This window comes from Pan paniscus, chromosome 9, assembly GCF_029289425.2.
Source record: "Pan paniscus chromosome 9, NHGRI_mPanPan1-v2.0_pri, whole genome shotgun sequence".
NCBI classification, from domain to species: Eukaryota; Metazoa; Chordata; class Mammalia; order Primates; family Hominidae; genus Pan; species Pan paniscus.
The window spans coordinates 35,392,517-35,415,278 of NC_073258.2; the positions used below are offsets into that span (position 1 = coordinate 35,392,517).

Here is a 22,762-nt window from a genome sequence, read left to right on the forward strand (position 1 = left end):
GCCTATGTATACAGACCATCATGAGGTCAACAGATGGAGACCAGCCTGGCCAACATGGCAAAACCCCGTCTCTACTAAAAATACAAAATTTAGCCGGGCGTGGTGTCGGGTGCCTGTAATCCTAGCTACTCGGGAGGCTGAGGCAGGAGAATGGTTTGAACCCAGGAGGCGGAGGTTGCAGTGAGCCCAGATCGTGCCACTGCACTCCAGCCTGGGTGACAAGAGCGAGACTCTGTCTCAAAAAAAAAAAAAGAGAAAAAAGAAAAAAAATTGTTTGAAGCACATCAAATCCTACAGCAGTGAAGAAAAAATAATAATTTTTACTCCTTTGGCTACCTTGGTCACATAATCACTAGTAAAATAATTTGATGCCATCTCTGTGTTGGAAAGGATGTAATATATTCCTTAGCATCTAACTTGGAAATACAACTACGTGAAAATTGGTTGATGACGATCACTGTAGTATTATTCAACAATAAACCTGTCGGGCACAGTGGCTCACGCCTGTGATCCCAGCACTTTGGGAGGTCGAGGCGGGAGGATCACCTGAGGTCAGGAGTTCGAGACCAGCCTAACCAATATGGCAAAAACCCGTCTCTACTAAAAATACAAAAATTAGCTGGGCATGGTGGTGGGCACCTGTAATCCCAACTACTCGGGAGGCTGAGGCAGGAGAATTGCTTGAACCCAGGAGGCGGAGTTTGCAGTGAGCCAAGATCGTGCCATTGCACTCCAGCCGGGATGACATAGCAAGACTCTGTCTCAAAAAATAAATAAATAAAATAATAAACCAAGATGTAGGCTTTTCAGCAAACTAATTGAGTAATGATTTTTCTCTTAAAGGGAAATCCTAAAAAGAAATTCACTAAGGAAGTCAAATAAAAGAATGTACAATTTTTATACATGACAAAAACCAACAAACATAACCTGCTGTATTAGAAATTTTTTGTTTTGGGTTCATATTTTTGTGTAGGTATATATTGACATACAAGAAATTAGTCACATTGTGTCACTGTATGATCCTCACCTATAAAATAATTTGCCTTCACATTTTGGGAATCTAAGTCTTGTGAGTGACAAGTTTGGGGACAGTTTATGCTGTCTTCTTACTCCTACTTGCACCAGGGACCATTACCATAGCTCTTTTTAGAAAGGAAAAGTAGTTGTTTCTTCTTCTTGCCTCATGAAAGTTCCATATGCCCTATTCTTCATCATGTCTGAAAACGTAAGTAGAATTATTTAAAAGCCTCATGTTTAAATATTTAATCTGCAAGCCATTATTGAGGTCCTGCTCTGTATCTTGAATCTTTTGTACACTGTGATTCAAATATAAGTGGCATACAGCCTCTGCCTTCCAGAAACTTGGTGTAGATTTAAATGCCTAGTTACTAAATTCCTTTAAAAAATAAATAAATTCGGCCGGGCGCAGTGGCTCACGCCTGTAATCCCAGCACTTTGGGAGGCCAAGGAGGGCAGATCATGAGGTCAAGAGATCGAGACCATCCTGGCCAACATGGTGAAACTCCGTCTCAACTAAAAATAAAAAAATTAGTTGGGCATGGTGGCATGAGCCTGTAGTCCCAGCTACTCAGGAGGCTGAGGCGGGAGAATCACTTGAACCTGAGAAGTGGAGGTTGCAGTGAGCTGAGATTGCGCATTGCACTCCAGCCTGGCAACAGAGCAAGACACTGCCTCAAAAATAAATAAATAAATAAATAAATTCTAGACTTCTCTTTCATGAAGGTATTTAAACATTAGGGTGCAACTATAAAAACATTAGGATGCAGCAGTAAGTTTGCCAACAATGTTAGATTTTTAAAATACGAAGCTGTCAATTGTCCCCAAATTGATCTATAGTTTCAAATCAATTACAATCAAAATACCCGCAGATTTTTTTTTAAGGATATTGATGAGCTTATTCTAAAATCCATATGGGAAAAGAAGAACAAAATTGGAGGTCTTACACTACCTAGTTTCAAGACTTATCAAAACAGTGCCACACTATCCAGTGTCCTGGACACTTTGTTGTTTTGAAGACTAGTCAAGTGCAGCAGTGAGAAGGAGGGAAAGAGAACAAGGAGTTCAATCTGTAACTGACTGTGAACAATCAATTGAGATAACACACTACCTTTGGACCAGCCCTGGACACTTTGGAAAACAGTTTGTCAGTCTCTTACAAGATTAAACGTATACTTACCATATGACCCATCAATCCCACTCATGTATTTTTCCAAGATGAATAAAAATGTGTGTTCATATTAAAACCCATACACAAATGTGCATAGCAGCTTTATTTATAATCTCTAAAAACTGGAAAAGAAATCAAATGTCTTTCAATTAATGTTGGATAAATGAATTATGGTATCTATATAATGAAATACTATTCAGCCATTAAAAGGAATAACTATTATATGTGGAATAGTATAGATGAATCCCAAATGCATTATGCTTAGTAAAAGAAGCCAGACTCAAAAGACTACATACTAGTTTATTCCATTTATATGACATTCTGGAAAAAGAAAAATTGTAGGGTTGGAGACTAGATGAGTGGTTGCTGAGGTAAGTATAGAAGAAGTGTTTTACTATGAAGGGGCAATATGAGAATGTTTTTGGGTGGTATATGTGTCTTCACTGTGGGGCATTTCCAAAATTCTGGCCAGGCGCAGTGGCTCATGCCTGTAATCTTAGCACTTTGGAGGCCGAGGTGGGTGGATTGCCTGAGCTCAGGAGTTCAAGACCAGCCTGGGCAACATGGCAAAACCCCATTTCTACTAAAAATACACACCAAAAACAAAACAAAACAAAAAATACAAAATTCTATGCATTTGTTAAACTCATAGAGCTATACACGAGAAAAGAATGAATTTTACCGTGTATAAATTTAAAAATACTGGCCAGGCATGGTGGCTCATACCTGTAATTCCAGCACTTTGGGAGGCTGAGGCTGGTGGATCACTTGAGGTCAGGAGCTCGAGATCAGCCTGGCCAACATGGTGAAACCCTGTCTCTAATAAAAATACAAAAAACAGCCGGGCATGGTGGTGCACGCCTGTAATTCCAGCTGCTCAGGTGGCTGAGGCAGGAGAATTGCCTGAACCTGGGAGGCAGAGGTTGCAGTGAACCGAGATCGTGCTACTGCACTCCAAACTGGGCAACAGAGTAAGACAGGGTCTCAAAATAAATAAATAAATAAATAAATAAATAAATAAATAAACAAACAAACCAACCAAAGAACCAAAACATCCATTGACAGATGAATGGAGAATATTACGCAGCCTTAACAAAGAAAGGATTTCTGTCATATGCTATCACATGGATAAATCTTAAGAACATTAGGCTAAATGAAATAAATCATTCACAAAAAGACAAATACTGTACACTTCTATTTAAATGAAGTATCTAAAGTAGTCAAAATCACAGAAACAGAAAGTAGAAAGGTAGTTGCCAAGGGTATTGATGGATAGAGGAAGGGATAAATACTGTTCAATGGGTATAGAGTTTCAGTTTTGCAAGATGAAAAAGTTCTAGAGATTTATTTCACAACAATGTGAATATACTTAACAGTACTGAACTGTACACTTGAAAATGCTTAGTGTTTTTAATGTTATGTGTTTTTGCCACAATAAAAAATATAGAAAAAAAGAGTTAACCGAAGGAAGTTTAACATAAGGCAGATATGAATAAAAGTGTGGGCAGGTGTTAAAAGAACATCATAGTTTGTGAAGCACATAGGACTGGCATCGTCAGCCAAAAGAGTAAGAGGAAGGATCCAATACTAGGATCTGGCAGGAACTATGGCTATGGGGAAGAATACTCAGCAGAAGCTGTGTCCCTGGGTAGAGGAATGCAGCCATTGCCCAACCTCCCAGACAGAAGCTGGGAGGGCCAGGGAGCCAGAATAATGCAATCCATAGAGGTCAGCGAGGGCTTTGCAGCATGGCTGTGGTGAGCAAATGGAGGATAGGTAGCATAACCTCTGTATCAATAAGGTTTCCTTGGTGCAAGTATCAGAAGCCTACTCTGGCTAACTTAAATAGGAAGAGCTATAGGGGAGCTCACATGAATCCAAGAAAAGTCCAAAGAAACATATTGAGAAGACCAGGACAGCTTTGGAGATGGCAAAATAGTATTTTTAGATTGTCTCTTTAGGGTATTGTTGCCAGAGCGAATAATCTCTATTAATGTCATTTTGACCCTTGTGTACAGAATTGTTTTTTCTCTCCAAGGTTTTTTTATTATAAAAATGTCAAAGAAACACATAGAAAAGTTAACAGAATAGTACAATACCGATATAGCCTCTACCTAGTTTAATACTTGTTAACATTTTGCTATATTTCCTCTTACTCTCTATGTGTGTACATATACATTTCATTTTTTGTTAATCTTCTTGAAAATAAGTTGATGACATTCTGATACCTTAGCTCTAAATATCTTAGTACAGGTCTCCTAAGAATTAGGACAATCTTTTACAAAACCACAATACAGTGTCATCTAAAGAAAATTATCTATAATTTCATAATATCATCTAATCTGCAGCTCATATTCAAATTTTGCCAATTGCTCTGGTAAGATGGGTTTTATTTGTTTGAACAAAAATCCAATCAATTTTCACACTTTTTTTTCCTTCATGATATATGACTTGTTGAAAAAGGCAGGCCAGTTGTTTTACATTCTGGATTTGTCTTTTTTATTTCCTCAGGGTGTCATTTAATTTATACCTCCATTCCTGTTTCTTTTAAGATGAAAGGTAGCCCTGGAGGGTTGGTAATAACACTTGAGAGGTGATATTGTATACTTTATATTGCATCACATCATGAGACACTTAATGTCAGTGCTGAGCTTGATCAGTTGATTGAGGTGATCTGCTCAGGATTTAAATTTCAGGGAAGTTACACACTGAGTATAAGGCAACTATAATTGTTGTATTCATTTATTTATATTTTTATTTTTTGAGACAGGGTCTTGCTTTGTCACCCAGGCTGGAGTACAGTGGTGCAAACATGGCTCACCGTAGCTTTGATCTCCCTCACTCAAGCAATCCTCCTGCCTCAGCCTCCCAAGTAGCTGGGACTGCAGGCACGCACCACCACGCCTGGCTAATTTTTGTGTTTTTTTGTAAAGACAGGGTTTTGCCATGTTGCCCAAGCTGGTCTCAAACTCCTGGCCTCAAGAGATTCTCCCACATCAGCCTCCCAAAATGCTGGGATGACAGGTGTGAGCCACCAGGCCTGGCCAATTGTTGCATTTAAAGAGATTAACGAGAAACTAGAAGACAGATCTAAAGAAACTCAGAATGTCATCCGGAAAGTAAAAATGGTGGAAACTATGAAAGAGAGAATAAGAAATTTGGAGGATAGAGTAAAAAGCAAAAATACGTCTAAGCTGGGTGCAGTGGAACACATTTGTAATTCCAGCTAGTAGGGAGGCTAAGGCAGGAGAATTGCTTGCACCCAGGAGTTCAAGGCCAGCTTGGGCAATATAGCAAAACTCCATTTCTTAAAAATACACACACACACACACACGCGCGCGTACACGCGCACATGCATCTGATTAGAATTTCAGAAACAGATAATGGAATTAAGAAGAGGAATATTCCAAAAATACAATGGCTGAAAATTTTCCAGGTTTATTTTTTGTTTTTGTGTTTGTGTGTAGCTGGGACTACAGACGTTCACCACCAGGCCCAGATAATTTTTTGTATTTTTGTAGAGATGGGGTTTAATGTTGTCCAGGCTGGTCTTGAACTCCTGATCTCAGGTGATCCGCCCACCTTGGCCTCCTAAAGTACTGCAATTACAGGCATGAGTCACCATGCCCGGCCAATTTTCCAGTTTTAATGATAAATATCAATCTTTGGATTGAGAAAGCCCAATGTACTTTTAGATACATTAATGTAAAACTGCAGAACACCAAAGAAAAAGAGGACTTAAAATAAGCTACAGAAGAAAGAGAATCCACTTACAAAGCAATGATAATGTGGTTTAACTCTGTCTCACCAATGACTTCCAACAATGGAAGCCAGAAGACACTGAAATAATGTCTTCCATGGCCTGAGAGGAAATAACTATCATCCTAAAATTTTATAACCAGTGAAGCTAGTTTTCAAGAATATGACAAAGCCAAAAAAAAAAAAAAAAAAAAGCGGGATAGTTTATCAATACAAGTCCCTCATTAATGGAAATTCTAAAAGATTCTTTCTCAAGTAGTGGGAAAATGATTCCATATGGAAAGTCTTAATATATAAGCAGGGCTTGTGAGCAATAATATTGATGAATGTGTGACTAAATCTAAAGAAACATTCTATAAAATAATATTTGACTTCGGGAGGAAAGTCCGAAACTAAAATACTGGGCACAGTAACATTGTAATTGGCATTTCAGAGATCAAAGTTAAAGCGTTGTAAGGTTCTCATATTGTTTAGGAGAATAAATATATTGGTTAATTCTTGACTTTGTTGAGAGGATATGTTAAAATAGGGCAATCATCAAAAGAAGAGATAAAGAAAATGTAAGTCAAGAGAACAGTACGAAATGAAAATTAAGGAGAAGGAATGAAATAGAATGAAAAAAACAAATTTCAACAAATCAAAAATAAAGGAAGAAAGAGGAATGTAAAACAAAAACAAAAATGACAGAAAACACAAAATAAACTTGTCAAGTAAAATCCAAATAAATCACTAATCACTATAAATGTAAGTTTTTCAACCCCTTTACTTAAAAGACCAAAATTGTCAAAACATTTTTTTTCTTTTTTTCACATGAGATGGTTCAAGCAAAACAAATTTTTTGTTTTGTTTTGTTTTTTGAGACAGAGTTTTGCTCTTGTTGCCCAGGCTGGAGTGCAATGGCATGATTTTGGCTCACCGCAACTTCTGCCTCCTGGGTTCAAGCGATTTTCCTGCCTCAGCCTCCCAAGTAGCTGGGATAACAGGCATGCACCACCACACCCAGCTAATTTTGTATTTTTAGTAGAGACAGGGTTTCTCCATGTTGGTCAGGCTGGTCTCGAACTCCTGACCTCAGGTGATCCACCCACCTCAGCCTCCCAAAGTGCTGGATTACAGGCGTGAGCCACCATGCCTCACCTGTAAAACATATTTTTTAAAAGCAACTTAACTTTTATGAGTGATCATATCTAAAACAAAAAGACATAGAAAAATTGGGAGTCAAATTATGGGAAAAATGTATTGGCATCTATTAAGAAAAAGACCCTGAGGTAGCTGTTTTAATGTCACGCAGAACAGACTTTAAGATAAAAGAGTATTACTCATGAAGGAGATTACCCCATGTTAAAAGGTTAATTTCACCAGGAAGTTATGACAGTTCTAACTTTTATGATCTTTCTTTGTCTCTTTTGATGAATACTCATCTCCCAAATTTAGAATTCCCCAGGTCTCAGTTTAGAACTGTTTTTTAAATTAAAAAAAAATTGAAATGGGGCCTTGCTATGTTGCTCAGGCTGGAGTGCAGTGGTACAATCATAGCTCACTACATCCTCAAACTCCTGGACTCAAGAAATCTCCTCATCTTGGCCTTCCAAAGTGCTGGGATTACGGGTGTGAGCCACTGGCTTGACCATTATCACAATCTTTTTCTTGATAATCACATTCAGTTCCATGGCTTTATTTATTTATTTATTTATTTATTTATTTATTTATTTTAGTAGAGATGAGGTCTTGCTATGTTGCCAAGGCTGGTCTCGAACTCCTGGCCTCAAGTGATCCTCCCAGCTCAGCCTCCCAAAGTGCTGGGATTACAGGGGTGAACCACCATGCCTTGGCCTCCGTTCCATGCTTTCAAATGCCAGCTATACACTAACTCTCAAAGTTGTATCGTTAGCCAATACCTCTATTCTGAATTCCAGACTCATTAAATAAATTGCCTATATGCTATCTCCACTTGGGTATCTAATAGTATCTCAAACGATACAGTCTGTAATCCCAGCACTTTGGGAAGCTGAGGGAGGAGGATTGCTTGAGTCCAGAAGTTTAAGACTGCAGTGAGCTATGATCATGCCACTGCACTCCAGTCTTGCTGAAAGAGTGAGACCCTGTCTTTAAAAATAAAATTAAAAATTTTTAAATTAATACTGGTATGTCTAAAACCAAGCTTTTGATCTGATTCACCAAACATGCTCTTTTCCCATGCTTTACCATCTCAGAAAATGGCAACTCCGTCTTTCCAATTGCGTAGGTCCAAACAATGGAGTGACCTTGACTTCTCAGTTTCTCTTCCATCCCATATCTTAACAGCAAATCTAGTAAATTCTATCTTCAGAAGATTTGCTGTTAAGATATGGGATGGAGGAGAAATCTGATTGCTTCTCTCCACTCCTTTTGCCCTCAGTCTGCTCCAAGCTACAATCATCTTTCACCTGGATTACTGTGATTACCTTTTAACTGGTCTCCCTGCTTCTGCCTTTGATCTCTATGATAGTCCAGGTCCTCCGAGAAGCAGATGCCAAGACAGGATTAAATGTACAAGAAATTTATTGTGGGAAACCCCTGTGAGAGAAAATGGGGAGGGAGCAGGAGAAGCTAGGAGAGCTGTCAGACTGTGATGCAAGTCAAATGAAGGAGAGAAGGAACAATGGGTGGAACATTCTTAGACTTGTGCAGTTATGAAAAATTCAGCAAAGCTGTGAGGGAGTCCTGAGCTAAAATGTTGCCTGTCGAGGAGTTCTGCAATTCCTGGAAATGGGCCTGCCTTAGTATCCCTGCTGAGAGCAGCCAGTGGAAAGCACGGGCTCAAAACCCCGCATCTGGGATCCCAGTCAATTATGCTTCCTGCAGTGAGCCATCAAGAGTGCTTTCCAATGATTGTCATGTGTATCGCTTCAGTCAGTTCTCCCTAGAGTAGTCAGAGCGATCCAGCTAAAATGCTGGATCACGTCATTACTGTTGCTTAAAACTCTTCAATCACTTCCCATTTGATTCAGAATTAAACCAAATTCCCTACATGGGCTGCCCCACTACTTGAAAGAGGTGAGATCAATAGGTCCTCAAACCCTAAATGGAATTATCTGTGGCAGATATAGGGTAGTCTGACCAGGTAGTCTGCTCTGACTTAATTTAGTAACAATTGGAAATTTAGAAGACGGTGATTCTTAGAAAAAATACAATTTGACTTCTTTGGATCTGGCCCAAAATGTCCTTATAGTGTTGGGTCACTTTCTCAGAATGTGAGCTGATAGGATACTGATATGGTTTGGCTGTGTCCCAAATCTCATCTTGAATTGTAGTTTCCATAATCCCCACGTGTGGTGGGAGGGATCTGATGGGAGGTAATTGAATCATGGGGGCGGTTACCTCCATGCTATTCTCATGGTAGTGAGGGAGTTCTCACGAGATCTAATGAGTTTATAATGGGCTTTTCCCCTTTTGCTCAGCACTTCTCCTTCCTGCTGCCATGTGAAAAAGCATGTGTTTGCTTCCCCTTCCACCATGATTGTAAGTTTCCCGAGGCCTTCCCAGCCCTGCAGAATTGTGAGTCAATTAAACCTCTTTCCCTTATAAACTACCCAGTCTCGGGCAGTTATTTATAACAGCGTGAGAAAGAACTAATAGAGATAAAAAAGAGATTGTATCAACATACACATTTACTTTTCCAGTGAAAGAATGAAGAAAACATTCATGTTTGAGGTTTTCTTGAGGGAAGTATCTAATGATTCACATACAACCAGGGACTCTTCAGGCTGAAGATAGCTTGTAATTTTTCTTCTAGTCCCCTAGTAGACTAATTTAAACCTGTTTTCTATTCATCACTCCTAGAGGTGATGACTTTTCTGGAATTAAGGTTCAAAGGAGGTAAAAGAAGGAAGAGCTGTTTGGAGAAATTGTTACTGGTGGAAGGTGTCCAGGTTCTTGGTGCTTTAAACAAAGAATTGGACAAATCACACAAAGAATGAAATAACACAAGGAGAGATTTATTGAAAATGAATTCACACTCCACAGGGTGGGAGCGCCCAAGCAAGCGGCTGAAGAGCTTGGTTACAGAATTTTCTGTGGTTTAAATACCCTCTAGAGGTTTCCCATTGGTTACTTGGTATACACCCTATGTAAATGAAGTAGTGGCCTGTGATCAGTCTGATTGATTGCAGAAAGTGACCAAAAAGAGGCTGAAGTGAAATTACAAAGTTACACCCTAAGCAGACTTCCGATTGGTTGTGGAAAGTGACCAATCAGAGGCTAAAGTGAAGTTATAAAGTTATACTCCTATGCAAATGAAGACTTGGCCCATGACTAGCCTGATTGGTTGTGGGAGGGGACCAATCACAGGTACTTTCAATTTTTCATCTGCCATGCAGAAAAGGGGTGGGTTGCAAAGGGAGTAGCCTCTAGTCCTTTTGTTACCTGAGCATAGGAAGTTGGGGTTTTCCTTTGGTTTAGTTCTAGGAAATCAGCATGAATCAGCCTTAGATTCCCTGCCTCCAGACCCTATTCTGCCTCAAAATCGTTGATTCTGAGGCTATGGCAAGGAAAGTCAAGGTACATTTGAACATCTTACTGTAGCAGAAAGTAAAAAAGTGCTGAAAAATTGGTGGGGACACAGAAGCCAGCTCGAAGGGGACTCCCACTGGTTAAACTTAGCATCAAAATAAATAACAGGAATGGATTATAACTCATTGATTAACCAAAAATGAATCAATGATTCCCTATTATTACAAAAAAAGAAAATCACCTTAAAAAAAACTTCAGCTGGGCACAGTGGCTCACGCCTGTAATCCCAGCACTTTGGGAGGCCGAGGTGGGCGGATCACCTAAGGTTGGGAGTTCGAGACCAGCCTGACCAACATGGAGAAACCCCGTCTCTACTAAAAATACAAAATTAGCTGGGCGTGGTGGCTTGCACCTATAGTCCCAGCTACTTTGGAGCTTGAAGCAGGAGAATTGCTTGAACCTGGGAGGTGGAGGTTGCGGTGAGCCAAGATTGCACCATTGCACTCCAGCCTGGGCAACAAGAGCAAAACTCCATCTCAACCCCCCCCAAAAAAAACCTCCATGTTAAAAAGTATTAGTGGTGTTAATGTGGCTTTTGAAATTTGAAAATCCAGTTTTGCTGTTTTTTAATGTTCATGTGAAAGAATAAACGTTCCTATAAAATGTCCCTACAAATATTGAAAAATTAGCTTTTCATTAGTAAAAGCAAAATTCATGTATCTTCTAAAGAGTACATATTTTACAAGCCTCATTAGACACTCTTGACACAAAACATTCAGAAATAGAAAACAAGCATTGATTAAAAGCTCTGTATTTTTCTTTTTCTTTCTTTCTTTCTTTTTTTTTTTGAGATGGAATCTGTCTGTCACCCAGGCTGGAGTGCAGTGGCACAATCGTTGTTCACTGCAACCTCCACCTCCCGGGTTCAAGCGATCCTCCTGCCTCAGCCTCCCGAGTAGCTGGGATTACAAGCACATGCCACCATGCCTGGCTAATTTTTGTATTTTTAGTAGAGACAGGGTTTCACCATGTTGGCCAGGCTGGTCTCTAACTCTTGACCTCGTGATCTGCCTGCCTTGGCCACCCAAAGTACTGGGATTACAGGCGTGAACCACCATGCCCAGCCAAGTCCCTGGAATTGAGCCCTGGGCTGTGTCTCTGCCTTCTGGGTAAATGAGGAACAGAAATGAAAATTATATTCTGTGGGAGTCAGTGTGAAATTGCATCTTCTGCACAGGCAGAGTTTGAAATGTACATCCTAGTCTCCATCACCAGCACAGACATCTCCAGTTCATGCTTAGGTAAATAACCTGTTCTAGTGGTAGGAGTCCCAGACATTCCAGCTCCCACCACACCCCTGTGGACTCACATGGAGGTCTCTGCCCAACGCTGAGTCGCAACTGCCACATTCAGGACACATGTCTCCAACACTTACATAAAGGACTTTTAGGCTGGGCGCAGTGGCTCACACCTGTAATTAGCCGGGTGTGGTGGTGGGTGCCTGTAGTCCCAGCTACGCGGGAGGCTGAGGCAGGAGAATGGCGTGAACCTGGGAGGCGGAGCTTGCAGTGAGCTGAGATCGCGCCACTGCACTCCAGCCTGGGGGACAGAGCGAGACTCCGTCTCAAAACAACAACAACGACGACAACAAAAAAAAAACTACAAAAATTAGCTGGGCGTGGTGGCACACTCCTGTAGTCTCAGCTATTCAGGAGGCTGAGGGAGGAGAATGGCGTGAACCCGAGAGGCGGAGCTTGCAGTGAGCTGAGATCGCGCCACTGCACTCCAGCCTGGGGGACAGAGCAAGACTCCGTCTCAAAAAAAAAAAAAAAAAACCGGCTTTCAACTGAAATCATAGAAGACCACCTTTTTATAGCCTCCAAAGTAATCATTGATCCATACAATAATCATCAATAAATACTAAAATTATTATGTGAAATACTGTTGGGGAACAGGATACTCATAGTTTCCAAGTATCACTCCACAGAATATTTCTTAATTACAAAGGAAAAACATCTTTATGTCAGAGAAATCCAGGAGGACCTTAGCTGAATGTACAAAGTTTGTTTTTTGGCTTTTGTTGTAGTTTTTAAGACAGAGTCTCGCTCTGTTGCTCAGGCTGGAGTGCAGTGGCATGATCTCCGCTCACTGCAACCTCCGCCTCCTCGATTCAAGCCATTCTCCTGCCTCAGTCGCCCAAGTAGCTGGGATCACAGGCGTGCACCACCAGGCCTGGCTAATCTTTGTATTTTTGGTAGAGACAGGGTTTTGCCATGTTGGCCAGGCTGGTCTAGAACTCCTGGCCTCAAGTGATCCGCCCACCTCAGCCTCCCAAAGTGCTGGGATTACAGGAATGAGCCACTGCACCGGCCTGAACAAAGTTAATGAAGGAAACTGACATGCTGTGCCCCTTGTGTTGGGGATCCCTAAGATCAACCTCAGGTTTGATGATTCACTAGAAGTACTCACAAAACTCAAAAAAACCTGTTCTGCTCACAGCTACAGTATCTTACAAAGAAAGGGCACAGATTTAAATCAGCAAAGTGAAAAGGTGCATGAGGTTAAGTATAGGAGAAATCAGGGGCAAGCTTCCAGTTGTCCTCTCCCAGTGGGGCCACACAGACTGTACTTAATTCTCTCAGCAACTATGTGTGACAACAGGTGTGAAGACTGCTGTCCAAAGAAGCAGACCCAAGCCCCTTGGTCCTCAGGATTTTCATGGTGGTCAATCACATAAGCATGTGTTGTCCATGTGGCTGACTTTAGCTGTCCAGTCTCCAGACCTCGAGAGGTCAAACTGATACAGCATGGTCCAGGACCCCAGGCATAGAAAAACAGGTGTTCACCGTAAGTCAGATCGTTAGCACAAACTAACTGATCAAACAAATAATTTAGCCCAGGGCCTAAGGCATATAGAAACACTCTTATCAGGCAGGATAATTGCTCAGAGGTTACCTTCCAGCAGCAGGTCAAGGTCCAGTCCTTTCTTGGGGATGTTTGAACAGTCCAAGCCTCCTGAGTTAACCCCTTACAAAACACTCCCTGATATGAAAAGGGCACAAATCAACAATGTAGTATACTGCAAAAATATCTTATCTAGATATAACAATGAGGAAACCATTAGAGATCCCAGGATTGATCAGCTTGGCAAAACAATTGTCCTGACTCTTTAAAAAAATGTCAGTTATGGAAAACAAAAACAAACAAAAAAAAGGGAGCAACTTTTCTAGATTAAAGGGCAACTTTTCCAGATTAAAGGAGACTTCTACTTTTTATTTCTATGGTTTTGACTGCTTGAGATACTTCATATGAGTGGAATCATAAAGGGAGTGTCTTAAGTAACATGACCATGGGAGATGGGACAAAACAAGAGGCACTTGGATTAATTTAATAAGTGTCCTGTTGAATTTAAGAATATAATGTTTGACACATGCACAAGCAGATCAGTAGCAGACTTAGGGAATTACTATTAGGCATATTTCACTTAGCATTATATCCTTGAGGTTCATCCATGTTGCAGCACGTGACAGGATTTTTAGTTGATCCTAGAACTAGTTCCTCATCTTTTTTTTTTTTTTTTACATAGCACAATGTGTGATCCTTCACAGATATTCCATTCTATGTGTGTATCACATTTTCTTTTTCCGTTCATCTGTCAATGGACACTCGTGTTACTTCTACCTCTCGGCTACTGTGAACAATACCAGGATGAATATGGGTGTGCAAATATCTCTTCAAGACTGCTTTCAGAGACGAGGCACAGTGGCTCACTCCTGTAATCCCAGCACTTTAGGAGGCTGAGACGGGTGGATAACTTGAGCCCAGGAGTTTGAGACCAACCTGGGCAACATGGCAAAACCCGTCTCTACAAACTCAGGAGCTGATCCTGGGGAGGTCAAGGCTGTAGTGAACCGTGATTGCACCACTGCACTCCAGCCTGGGCAATGGAGTGAGAGCTTGTCTCTAAAATAAATACATAAATAAATAAAGGACTCTGCTTTCAGTTATTTTGGATGTATATTCAGAAGTGAGACTGCTGGATCATATGATAAGTCTATTTTTAATTTTGTGAGGAATCTTAATACTATTTCTCATAATGGCTGCACAATTTTACATTCCCACCAACAGTACAAAGAATCCCAATTCTTTCAAATCCTTGCCAACACTTGTTATTTTCTGTTCTTTAGATAGCAGTCATTCTAATCTGTATAGGGTGATACCTCAATGTGGTTTTGATTTGCCTTTCCCAATGATTAGCAATGTTGAGCAGCTTTTCATACGTTTCTTGGGCATTTGTGTGTGTGTGTGTGTGTGTGTGTGTACTTTTTTATATATGTATACTTATATATATATATATATATATTTTTTTTTTTTTTTTTTTTTTTTTTTTTTGAGACAGAGTCTTGCTCTGTCACCCAGGCTGGACTGCAGTGGCATGATCTCAGCTCACTGCAACCTCTGCTTCCCGAGTTCAAGCGATTCTCCTGCCTCAGCCTCCCCAGTAGCTAGGATTACAGGCACCCTTCACCACCCTCAGCTAATTTTCATATTTTTAGTAGAGACAAGTTTTCATCATGTTGGCCAGGATGGTCTCGATCTCCTGACCTCAGGGGATCTGCCCACCTTGGCCTCCCAAGGTGCTGGGATTACAGGCATAACCCACCATGCCCGGCCTATTTGTATATATTTCTTTTTTGAGAAATGTCTATTCAAGTTTTTTGTCCATTTTTAAATTGTGTTTTGTTGTTGAGTGGTAGGAGTTTTTTTTAAAATATATTCTATATATTAACTTCTTTGATGTATGATTTGTTAACATTTTCTCCCTTTTTGTAGGCTTTTAAAAATTCTGTTAATTGTATCCTTTGATGCATAGGAGTTTTTAAGTTTGATATAATACCATTTGTCTATTTGTGCTTTTTTTTTCTTGGTAGAGATGTGGTCTCACTATGTTGCCCGGGCTGGTCTCAAGGTCCCAACCTCAAGCGATCCTACCACCTCAGCCTGCCAAAGTGTTGGGATTGCACATGTGAGCCACTGTACAAGTTATATTTTTCCTTTTGATGCTTGTGCTTTTGGTGTCATATCTAAGAAATCATTGCCAAATCCAGTGTCCTGAAGATCTTCCCCTGTTTTCTTCTAGGAGTTTTATACTTTTAGAACTTATGTTAGGTCTTTAATCCATTTTTAAGTTAATTTTTGTATATGATATAAGGTAAGGGGCCAGCTTGAATGTGGACTTCCAGGCAGCTATTGCTTTTTTTTTTTTTTTTTTTTGAGATGGAGTCTCACTCTGTCGCCCAGACTGGAGTGCAGTGGCATGATCTGGGCTCACTGTAGCCTCCACCTCCTAGGTTCAAGAGATTCTCCTGCCTCAGCTCCCCAAGTGGCTGGGATTACTGGTGCGTACCACCACGCCCAGGTAATTTTTGTATGTTTAGTAGAGATGGGGTTTCGCTATGTTGCCCATGCTGGTGTCAAACTCCTGGCCTCAAGTGATCTGCCCACCTTGACCTCCCAAAGTGCTGAGATTACAGGCATGACCCACCGTACCCGGCCAGCTATTGGCTTTTAAACTTCTTTTGACTGCTTGTCTACCAAAGGCCTTATTATAATATCATCATATATTTACTCCTAAGGGCATGAGAGTGGTCTTTTCTTGTTTGGTTTTCCAATTTAATTTAATAAGAAAACTTATCTCGGTTTAATTATGTAAATGTTAAATATGTGTGATTTTCTCTCTAAATATATTTGAATACATCAGTGACAAGTACATTTTTATGTATCTTACAAATGAGTAAAAGGAAAAAGAAAATCTTCCAAGCAACTCCAATAGTTCTCTATAAGTGCTAATATATGAATGTTAGTTGATAGAAAAAGCAGTACTAACAGGAAGAAAGTAATTTATTAGTTAATTTGCTTTCCAAAACTAAAACTGTAATAAGAGGGCTCTTGCTTAGAAAAGGAATGTTGAAAACAACCTCATATGCTACACATTGCACTAAGTATTCCTCCAGAGAAAAATAGAAGAATGCCTTAAATAATATGATAGTGGAAGATGGGACAAAACAAAAAGCACTTGAATTAATTTGATTAGTGCTCTGTTGAAGTTAAGAATATAGGGTCCTACACATGTACAAACATAGAACAGTAGCAGATTTAGGGAATCACTATTAGACTGCACCTGTTGGAGTCCTCGGTGAATCCAGTCCTTGTTTAAGGCTTCCAGTTGGAGCTGGCAGTTGTTGTAGGGATTAAATTATTTAAAGCCTTCAGCTGGCTAGTGTAGGCAAGCAGTAGCTTAGAAAACACTTAATCTATTTTTTAAAATCTGTTCCAAAGTTTGCTTTGCTTAGGCTGTAAGACTACATGTAACACCCACCTGCCACATTCTGCAATCTTTTAAATTTATCCAAGAAAAAAAAGTTTTTTGAGGAATATTTATATTTTAATACAATATGCTTATTTTGAACATAATCTATTTGTAATAAACAAATCATTTGCTAAGTATCTAAAAACATATTGTTTAAATTAATTTCAAAAGGAAATTACCAAATTACCTATTTTCACAGCCATCTTTTAAATTTTATTTTTAATCATAGTTAGAGGGGCTTTTGATAACCAACATTATGTGAACCCTTTCAATAGAAACATTATTTTATTTTATGTATTTTTTTAGATGAGGTCTCGCTCTGTTGCCCAGTCTGGAGTGCAGTAGCACAATCTCGGCTCACTCCAACCTTCACTTCCCCAGTTCAAGTGATTCTCCTGCCTCAGCCTCTCCTGTAGCTGGGATTACAGGCATGTGCCATCACGTCCAGCTAATTTTTGTATTTTTAGTAGAGATGGGGTTTCACCATGTTGGCCAGGGTGGTCTTGAACTCCTGACCTTAAGTGATCCACTGGTTTCAGCCCCCTAAAGTGTTGGGATTATAAGCGTGAGCTACTGCACCTGGCCAGAAACATTTTTTTAAGCCAGCTCCATATATATTACATAATTCGGTAACACATTACAATGTATTTAACTTCTGTTTAGAAAATTAGAATCACTTAATAAATCTTACTGTGCTTTGGAGTGACCTAAGGAATTTTTTTTTTTTTTTTTTTTTTTTGAGATGAAGTCTCGCTCTGTCACCCAGGCTGGAGTGCAGTGGCTCGATCTCGACTCACTGCAACCTCCACCTCCTGGGTTCAAGCGATTCTCCTGCCTCAGCCTCCCGAGTAGCTGGGATTACAGGCGCCTGCCACCATGCCCAGCTAATTTTTGTATTTTTCGTAGATACAGGATTTCACCATATTGGCCAGGCTGGTCACGATTTCCTGACCTCCAGTGATCCTCCGGCCTCGGGCTCCCAAGACCTAAGGAATTTGTATAAAACCTTCCAGATAACTCAGAAGCTGAGGACTTATTAGGCAAATCTACTTACATGTAATTAACTATTAGAGGTCCACTGTATTTTTTTTGCTGATGAAAAATACAAAGATTTTCTTTCCTACTAGAAATTTTTACCTGATATTATGTCACTATCATTTCTTTGAATTTGTTAGATATACGATAGATTAAATCAATATGTTTCCACAATAAAAGAACTGATTCTGACATCATTCATTATCTAAAGTTCTTTCTTGGCTGCCTTTAAAAATAACAAAACTTTTGTTTCCAAATGGTGAGATATGAAGTAAAATAACTTCGGTGGGCATATATTCTTATTTTCCTAGAGTTTATAGTAGAATTCATGAAGCAAATAAAACCCTGTAAAATAGGTTTAAAGTATTGAAATGTAAAATTCTAAACTTTTTCTGTTACTAGTCTCGTTTGTTTATTTATAAAGCTAACAATTTTTATAACCTTCTGTCTTTTCCTCCCTAAGACTTTTTATTGCTTTATTTTTAGAAGCTTATTGTGGGCATGATTAAGATGAAAGCAAAAATTTTAGATATGTAGCAGAGGAAGAAAATACATTTAGGACAAACTGCCTCTTAAGTAGAGAAAATAATAGTTGAGCTATTCTAGTTGAAATTTCTTACTTGGTTGCAAATGTACCCTCAAAAGTGGAAGATGATTTTATGCAAAATGTGGCTGTCTGTGGAGAGTCAATTTGGGCAAATTAAACTAAATGACCTAAACATTTATACCAGCTACAATATTGTGACTTTTATATAACTACTTTTATTCACTCAGGTACAATTTCATCATTTCTCCAATTTAATTGCTTTAAAATGTTACCATTGGGTGCCATCCCAGAACCCCATGGGGAAGGCTGTTAAGAAGTCCCACCTCTATTCCTCTATTCTAACCTCCCTCAGCGTCTCTTTCTTGCTTTCAGCCAGCTCCCAAAGGATTCAGCACTCATTCTTCCACTCCTCGCAGCTGTCACCACCAGCTCTGTTTCCTGGGGTTCCTCCCCCACCTCATCCCACCCAAGACTGGTTATGATCTGACCTAGTTTCCTTAGCATCCCCCTTCCTTTCTATCTCTGAAAATAAGTATGAACACTGTTTACACACTGAGGGTACAGAGCATTAAGACGAACCTGTAATCCAGCTGTCTCTGCCATTATCATGCACATATCCTTTGTGGGAGACTCATCCACCGTCACGTGCCTGACTTCCCCTTAGAATCTGCAAAGAATAAAATCGCTATGTTTAGTTGTCTTTTTTTTTCAAGAATGTGTCTTTTTAGCTAGTACCCCTTTCCCTAGAGTGGCTGCTTACTGCATACACAATGATTGTGGCATGAAATAATTAAACGATAAAATCCCAGGCTGCTGTTGAATAGTGTCAGAAGGAGGTTGGTACTCTGCACTTAGCTACCCAGACCTGCCACAGACATTTACAGCCACCACCTGGCCTCTGTAAGCATCAGAGTTTCCCGTTTCTGACCCCTCTCATTGAAAGTTTATCAAGATCAGCCAATCATGCGTATACATTTCTAGTGTGTGCTACTAAAAGAGTACTACCTGGATTCAGAAGTAATATGTTCAAGCCTTGGATTTCCCCAGTATTAGGTGGGCAAGCATGGCACTCTCTCCACAGGGTTCTTTTAACTCTTCTCTCCACACCCGCACTGGAGACCACTGGTAGCAATCTGTGGCCATCACCTAAACTCTCACCCAGGTAAGAATTCAAGATCCCTTTCCTTTAACCTGTTTCTAACCATCTCACTTATTAGCACTCCTTCAGTTCCAAGCTGGTTGAATTTACATCTTGGCTTTCTCTTAGTTTTCCCCTGGATTTAATTATTTAGGCCTCTTTTTTTTTTTTTTTTTTTGGAACTGACCTGGTAACACCATAGAATGCTGCCTCTGGCAATTTCCTTTGACCCAGTAGGAAAATTAGGAGCAGGGCTTGTTTTATTTCTCTTATCGACAATGCCAGAATGGTATCCACTGTATATTGTGTGCACACATCATCACATTTTTGTGTGTGACTGTTTGTTTGTTTGTTGTTGTTGTTGTTGTTGAGATGGAGTCTCCCTCTGTCGCCCAGGCTGGAGTGCAGTAGTGCAATCCTGGCTCACTGTAAGCTCCGCCTCCCAGGTTCATGCCATTCTCCTGCCTCAGCCTCCCAAGTAGTTGGGACTACAGGCGCCCGCCACCATGCCCGGCTAATTTCGTTTTGTATTTTTAGTAGAGATGGGGTTTCACCATGTTAGCCAGGATGGTCTCAATCTCCTGACCTCGTGATCTGCCCGCCTCAGCCTCCCAAGTGCTGGGATTACAGGCGTGAGCCACAATGCCCGGCCCACGTTTTGCTGTTAATAATGATGGTGCTGAAGACTATGGCTTTGATGACTAGTTCTGCTTTAAGAAAACATTCCGTAAGTCTTCATCATTGCAGTGATATATATTTCCTTGCAGTGATATATATGTATATATTTATATATATACAGCCTACAAGGGGACAATATGGCACAGTGAGTATGATTATGAACTTTGAAGCCGGACTTTTTGTGTTCAAACCCTTGCTCTGTCACTTTCTAGCTAGGTGAACTTGGCCAAGTTACTTAACTCTCTAGGCCTCAATTTCTTCACCTGCTGCTTCATAAGTTGGGGATAATGACAGTACTCAACTTCCTTGGGTTGTTATGAGGATTAAATGAGTTAACATTAGTAATGCTCTTGGAACAGTGTCTGACACATCATAAGCACAAAAGTGTTTGTTAGATAAAAAGTGATTTTTTTTCCTGCCTTAGGTTGATTTGTACAAATAGCACAAGAGGACACCAACTCCATGCAGATGGCAGCCCAGCAGGTCACACCAGTCCTTCTGTCCTCACACTGGCAGACAGAGGCCTCCTCTCTGGAGTCTTCACAGGGGCCTGAGCTAGAGCTGGAAATGCAGCTGGAGCTGCAGCCAAAGCTGGGGCTGCAGGGCCTTGATTTGAGACTTGGCCTTGGTCTTGGGTGAGCAGAGGTAAGACCCTTGGCAATGCAGGCAGGAGCACGCTTCCCGAGCTTGGGGTAGGCAATGTAGGCAAGTCAGTTGAGCTTCTGGATGATGTGCTTTGGGATTTGGGACTTAACCTCCTTGGCCTTTTTGAGGACTTTGATAGACTTGGCATACAGACACATGGCATTGGTACTGTTGGCCCGCTTCTTATTCACGCCCTTCTTGTTGTGCTTCTTGGCAAAGCACATGTTCCTCAGGAACTTGGGGTCTACCCCATAAAGAGGTTTGTATCTTTGTTATCACAGTTTCTTGATGTCATTTCTGTACCATTTTTGGGACTGGTTGTGTGTGGTGTGGTTCTTGGACTTGGCCATGTCTACATCATAACCTGTGGCTCCAGAAGCTCTTGGGACCAGAAGAGAAAGAACCAAAAAGTGAATTTTATTTTAAAAAAATGTTTTGAGACAGGGTCTCATTCTGATGCCCAGGTTGGGGTGCAGTGGCACAATCATGGCTCACTGCACCCTCAACCTAGCCATCCTCCTGCCTCAGCCTCCTGAGTAGCTGGGACTACAGAAGTGTGCTACCATGCCCAGCTAATTTTTGAAATTTTCTGTAGAGACAAGGTCTCACTATGTTGCCCAGGCTGGTCTCAAACTCTTGAGCTTAAGTGTTCCTCCTACCTCGGCCTCCCGAAGTACTGGGATTATAGGTGTGAACCACCATACCCAGGCTCAAAAAGTGAATTTAAAAATAAGTAACTGCTAGATAGTATTAAAATATTATCATTTGGAACAAGTGAAAAATATTTTCACGTAGCCAGGCTGAGTTCCAGAATGAATTTAGTTTAATTGCTTTGCTTAATTTTTTTTGAGACAGAGTCTCACTCTGTTGCCCAGGCTGGAGTGCAGTGGCGCGATCTTGGCTCACTGCAACCTCTGCCTCCTGAGTTCCAGCGATTCTCTTGCCTCAGCCTCCTGAGTATCTAGGATCACAGACGCCTGCCACTATGTCTGGCTAATTTTTGTATGTTTTTCAGAGACAAGGTTTCGCCACGTTGCCTAGGCTGGTCTCTAAACCCTGAGCTCCAGTGATTCACCTGCCTCAGCTTCCCAAAGTGCTGGGATTACAGACATGAGCCACTGTGCCGGCCTGTTTTGCTTAATATTGATTGCTTTTAGTTTCAGCTCTCAATCACAAAAGACAATCATGCAGTAGATAATTAAGTGTGATATGGATTACTTTGAAACTTAGCAATGAGAGTCTTTTTTTTTCTTTTTATACAAAATTCCTCTAAAATGGGAATATTTTTCACATAAAATAAAGGGAAACTTAGAAAATGTGTCTAAGTATAATGGAAGCATTCAAATGTTTGTTTTAAGCTTTCTAATACATTTATTTGTACAGATCAAGACTTACTAATATGCTAAAAAGGAACAGTTAAAATAAACTATTGTACATTCTTAAAATGGTCTACTGTGCAGCTGTTTACAAGAATGCAGTAAATTTATATATACTCATGTGGGACAGCCATCCAGCTATCTCATGATTAAAAAAGGAATGTGTAAAACACTATGTATGGCATGCACATATTCCAGAACAGTGTTCTTAAATGGATATCTTAGTCTGTTTTCTGTTGCTTTTAACAGAGTACCTGAAACTGGGTATTTTATAAAGAAACAAAATGTATTTCTTATAGTTTGGAGGCTGAGAAGGCCAAGGTTGAAGGGCTGAATCTGGTGAGGGTCTTCTTGCTAGGGGGGACTCCGCAGAGGCTGGAGGTGGCACAGAGCATCAGGTGGTGAGGAGGCTGAGAGTGCTAGCTCAGGTCGCTCTTCCTTTTCTTATAAAGCTACTCACATAACTCATTAATCCATTAACCCATGACTCTATTAATCCATGAATGGATTAATCCATTCATGAAGGCAGAGAACT

The 22,762-nt window shown here is 40.4% G+C and overlaps 1 long non-coding RNA gene across 2 annotated transcripts in view; it reads left to right on the top strand.

Annotated features, from left to right (window-relative positions):
• Positions 1–22,296, top strand: part of LOC103783627 (uncharacterized) — a 29,982-nt gene extending 7,686 nt beyond the window's left edge. Inside the window, exons 2-5 of one of the 2 annotated variants that reach the window (XR_008620166.3) lie at positions 19,472–19,552; positions 20,066–20,255; positions 20,631–20,851; positions 21,867–22,292. This is a non-coding gene — a long non-coding RNA (uncharacterized LOC103783627). Of the gene's footprint in view, positions 1–19,471; positions 19,553–20,065; positions 20,256–20,630 lie in introns of both variants that reach the window. The other variant, XR_609193.5, reaches the window with a different exon arrangement.
• The last annotated feature ends 466 nt before the right edge of the window (positions 22,297–22,762 follow it).